This window comes from Rhododendron vialii, chromosome 4a (genome assembly GCF_030253575.1).
Source record: "Rhododendron vialii isolate Sample 1 chromosome 4a, ASM3025357v1".
In the NCBI taxonomy this organism is placed as follows: domain Eukaryota; kingdom Viridiplantae; phylum Streptophyta; class Magnoliopsida; order Ericales; family Ericaceae; genus Rhododendron; species Rhododendron vialii.
The window spans coordinates 14,884,836-14,890,664 of record NC_080560.1 but is presented as its reverse complement, the minus strand read 5'-3'; positions in this window follow the sequence as shown (position 1 = coordinate 14,890,664).

The following is a 5,829-nucleotide window of genomic DNA, read 5'->3' as shown; positions in this document are numbered from 1 at the left end:
GAATAAGGGAATTCCACTAACCTTGGTTTTACTGCTGGATGCCATTACTGAATTCCTGAACACTGAGGAATTTCTGGTTTCTTTTTATTTAGATCTGGAGTGCCAAATATATTGTAATAAAAAGTATGATTCTGTAAAGATCTATTGGATCTTTTGGGTTCTAGATATCCGGTTGATGCTGAAATACTGATCTGGTTTATCTTGGAGGTTAAAGCTTCTAAAGCTTTTCCTTCCTGGAGTTTATCTACTCTAATGGATAACTGATCTATCTTATCTGATGTTTCTGCTAGTCTATGACTAAGGCTGATCAAAAGTTCAATAATTGTATTATTCTGCTTAATAATAGTCTCGTCTGTCTTTCCTGTTGGCTTAAAACTGGATAATCCGATAGGATCTGGTTGAACTTTTCCCGAATTTTCTAATGCTATTTTATAAAATAAACTATCACAACTATTCATTCTCCATTAGCTAATTGTTTAACTTCCACTAATAGAATCTCTATTTTCTGAAGTTTACTATCTAACTCTGTCTTGATCTGATCTGAATTCTGTTTAATCTTGTCTACTTCTATCTTAAGACTTTCAACTAAATTTCTAGTTTCTGTTTCAATATCTTTAGGTTGAGTAGTATCTAACTTACTGGTCAGATCTATAATATCCTGTTTGCAGGGTAATTTATCTGATGTTGCTAGCTGTTTTTCTTCTAGTTTACTAATTCTTCTGAGTATTTCTGAGTATTTCTGAGTGTAATTCTTTGAAATAATCTAAATTTTCTAACTGCTTGCAAGATCTGGATCTACTAATTCTATCCAAAATCTGAGTGGTTTGTTCAAGAGATTTTACTGAAAATTCTTCAAACTGGTTTCGGGTTACTATATTTCTTTTTACTTCTAAACTAACTTTCTTGTCTAGACTACAACTAAGTTGTTCTACTAACTGAAAACCTGCTTTGATTTGAGTGTACTGTCTAGACTGTTGAGATCTGATTTCACTTAAACTAGGACTAATTGCTTTTAAAAGTTCTTCAATCATAAAACTAAATTAATCGAAAGTAAATATCAAACTAAACAAAATCATGAATTAAACTAAACAACAATAATGATCGATTTCTGGCTACTTGAATTAACAAATAGTACTGTGGACTCTGATACCAATTTTAGGCTGGGGTACTGTGCAAATAAAAAGGCGAAAATAACAATAAGAAATAGAGAACTCTAAAGGGGTTCTAACTGTGAATATCTAAAAATTCTGGTGACTTCTATAAAAGGTACTGTAATTAATTTTGAATGTCTAAAAAGATCTGGACTAAAGTGTAATTTCTTATACTACTTTATACATAAGATCGGGATAGAAATCGGGATTCTGGTCGTAGCTGATAGCATTTCTGATTCAAGAGTGGGCTTGTGTTTCTTTGTTTTCCTACCTCCCATCTTAATTTTTGTCAATTTTATGCAGAGGGCTTTTGTGGTAAAATCACTTTCCTTTTGTAGGTTTTGGAAAGGGAAAATTTTAAAATGGCACATGAATTTTGCACCAAATGTTACAGAGACACATAAATTTAAGTTTCTTTCAATTAAATACCTGTACTAACAAAATCCCCAAATTTAGACCCCCGTCGTTATACTCCGTCCAAAAAATTGCTGACATGGCATCTCCAACCCGTTTAAATTGCCCCATTGCATATGTTTCCAATAGGGGACGATGCACCCAAGAGAAACCCATCACTTTACCCATTACTTCATCTTTTCCTTGTGGTCCCGAGCAGAAAGAAGAAAAAGTTAGAGTTTTCTCTAGGTCTTCATGGTAGAACTCTCACAGTGAGTTTGAATTGAAAAGTTAACTTATTTTTTCGTCTTAATTTCAATTTTCTTTTTGCATTTGTTTGTTTTGTGTCAAATTTTTATGACTTATTGATTCGTCTTGATTAGAGGAATAGGAAAATTAAAAAAATTTGATCGAAACTCAACTTATTTTTGTCTTTTTTAAAAAAATTGAGTTTTGATCAAAAATTTTACTTCTCCGATTCCTTTCGTCGAGAAGAATCAATAGATCACAAAAGTTTGACGCAAAATTAACAAATGCGAATTTTTTTGAATAGACAAAAAAATAAGTCACTATTTGGCTTTTAAAGCCAAATTGGCCTTCAGTTCTCTTCATCATCTGTTGAACAAGGGGAGGAGGAAGGGCTTCAGGTCTAGGGTTGAAGTGGGGGAGATGGTGGAACAATAGCCAGACTTCTAGAAAGAGAAATGGAGGAAAATCAATTAGGTTAAGGTCATTTTTCCTCCAAACGTGAGGTAAAGTGAGGGATTTGGATTGAGTGCATCGGTCTCTGTTGGAAACATGTGCAATGGGGCCACGTAAACGGGTAAGAAATGCGGCGTCAATTTTTTGGACGGAATATAATGGCGGGGTCTAAATTTGGAGATTTTGTTAGTACATGTATTTAATTGAAATAAACTAAAGTTCAGGTGTCTCTGTGACATTTGGTGCGAAGTTCAGGTGCCATTTTGAAATTTTCCTTTTGTCTTGGGAAATTTCACTAAATCAAATTTATGAATGCAATCGTTTTTTTTTTTTTTGAATCAGTCAATTCATTTCAAGCCCGAAGACAAAGATTACATCACAAAATACAGGAGTGTACCAAACTACCTACTCCGGGATTACAGAACACCCTGCAAAAGCAAATCAGCACTAGGTGCCGATATGAGAATCCCATTTGGGACTAGGCAGAAAAAAATCAAACAAAATCCCAATACAAATCAATAAACAATAATAACGGAGGTAATCAAAACAACAACAATTGTCTACTACTGGGGTCTCAATTAAATGCGGGACAACTAAGCCTCCTTGATCCCACGTGGGTGGGTGATGTTACTTTTCAAAATCCTGAGGTCAAGGTAGGGGTGTCAAACGGGTCGGGTCGACACGGCACGACACGGTTAAATGTGGCACGGGCACGGTCGTGCCCTGGCACGGCACGACACGGCATGGTTTTAGTGGGCACGCGGACTGGCACGGGGCACGGAAGTGGGCAGGCACGGGCATGGGCACGGCACGGAAGTTGACCTGGCACGGCACGGCACGACACGGTAGTTGAATGGGCACGGCACGACACGACAAGGTTCTAGCCGGGCACGGGCCCGACACGGTAGTTGAATGGGCACGGCACGACATGGTTTTGGCTGGGCATGACATAACACGGTTCTAGCCGGGCACAACACAAGGCACGGGAAAAAAGTTATTAATTTGACTTGTGACTCATGAATATAATGTGATTAAATGACAATAATTTTAATTACAAAACAAGGCATTTTAGTTTCATAATTTATAAAAAATAAGCTTTTAAATTAGAACAACTAAAAATAAATAAGGAAAAAAATAATTTTAAAGAAAAAAAACCTCCATGTGATTCAAACCCAAGTCCTATGGAACCTGAGTTTGAAGCACGGCCCGTTTGACACCTCTAAATGGGCACAACACGATTAAAAACGGCAATCAAGTAAAACGGGCATGTCACGAAGCACGACACAATTAAAAAATGGGCCAACATGGCACGTCACGATTTAAGTAAATGGGCCCAGCCGACACGATTGAAAATGGCACTATAAGATTAAAAAACGGGTCAGCACGGCACAACAAGATTTAAGTAAATGGGCCCAGCCCGGCACGACATGATTGAAAAACGGCACGACAAGACACGATTAAAAAACGGGTCGGCACAGCACGACACGATTAAGTAAATGGGCCCGGCCCGGCACGACACGACACGATTTAAGTAAATGGGCACGGCACGGCACGACACGATTTAAGTAAACCGGCACGGCACGGCACGACACGAAGCACGGTTGGCACGGAAGTTGCACGGCACGGCACGGCACGGCACGACACGCACGTTTGACACCTCTAGGTCAAGGGTTCAAGGCTTGGTAGGGGAGGAAGAGTAGAAGAAGCCAAAAAAAAATTAAATTAAATGTGGGACAAAACTTCGTGTGAATTGGCCGCACACAGAAAATTAGCACAATTCTGAGAAATTATTTAATACTTCGGAAGCAATATAACATATGGGACTCGGCTCGGCTTGGTGTGCACCATCCGGACACCAGTCTGCAATTTTGACTCTAAATTAAGTTTCTGCTTTACCCAGCCGGGCCAGCCCTGCTATTCGCAGGCAAGATTTGCACGAAATAACGCGAGGAAAAATGCGTTTGAGTCCATTTCAGGTTCCACAAAAATCTAGAAAAATATTCATAAATTTTTGAATATTATTTTACAAGGCCCTATAAAAAAATCAGCTCCAACAGTCATCGGTAAGTATTACTTTTGAATTCATATAGGCGAATTGAGCAATTTTGCCCTACGAATTCAAAAGTAATACTTACCGATGTCCGTTGGAGCTGATTTTTTACAGGGCCCCATAAAATAATATTCAAAAATTTATGGATATTTTTCTAGATTTTTGTGGAACCCGGAATGGGCCCAAACACGTTTTTCCTTGCGTAGTTCCTTGCGATTAGAATTTCCGTCTAGGATGGTGGTTAATTCCGTTCGGATGAGAGATACATGTTTTGGCTGATTTGGACTTGCAAAATACTCCCTTTGTTGGTTAGGACTTTGGGTGCAAGGAACTAAGTTTGGACAAGAAATATTAATGACTCTCTCAATTAGGATCATTGAAATATTCCTTCACTTTTAAGGTAGGTAAAAAAAAAAAAGGGACTCATCTTCATCGTTTTTTGGTTGTCCCCCTGTGGTGGGTTTGGGAAGATATTTGTGGTGTGGCTTTAGGTCACTTGGTGGAACTCCATTCCTTGTTGATTCCTTGGATCTTGTTATCTCTTGGATGAAACACTACTTTTGTGAGATTAATTTTGTAGAGAGAGCTTTGGTTGAGAGGTTTCAATTGGGTTCTGGTGAGACAACTTGTATTTTGGGTGGTAAGAGTTTGTTTATTTGTGAGAGTTTGCTTTTTGTCACCATTAATGTAGCTCTTCGAAACATTGTTCTTTTAATATTAGTGGAATCGTCTCTAGTTTGTCAGCCCTTTTAAACTAGGTCCCAACCAACCATAAGTCAAACCACATACATAATGGCATCACTTATGCGTTTTGTTTGTAATTTGGTTTCTAAGTACAAATTTTGCGTACGTTTGGTTTGGTACTTCTCCTCTACAATCATGACCATCAACTTTCCTTGAGTTGTGGTTGGTTCTTCAAGGCCCGCTGCACAATAATATTATGTTGGACATCAGAATACCAATAACATACTAGAAACAAATCACTTATCCTAGCTGAAATAACTGCCTTCTATTAGAATTGGGACTCTCCCTAAAGTCTCAAGTTCAAAATCGCCTTAAATTGGACTCTCCGTTAGTGGACAATGAGATTAGTCTCCAAAATTAGTTAAGTTGTGTGTAAACTGATCTGAACACCTGAATTATCCAAATTGGGTGGTCCAAAGACTCCAATGGCAATGGATGCTTAAAATAAATTTTTTTTTTTTTTTGATCCGCCGATGCTTAAAATAATTGATGCATCTACTTGACCATGTCGAAGAAATAATGGCTAGCTAGGACCAAGTACAACCAAGTCTATTATTGTTGCAATTTTGGCGCCATATAATCAGTCAATTTTGTTGTGGTTGGCAATTGGAACCATTCAATTATTCTTTACCCTATACGTATGTCATGCTCCATTAGTGTGCTTAAATATCTATCTCTCTGTCCATTTCCGTTGCAATGCAAAGTCAAAATGAAAATGACTTGGAATGGTCTAGTCGTTGTGCTGAGATCCAATTCAAGGACTTATCAACTAGTTCTATGACTCGAATC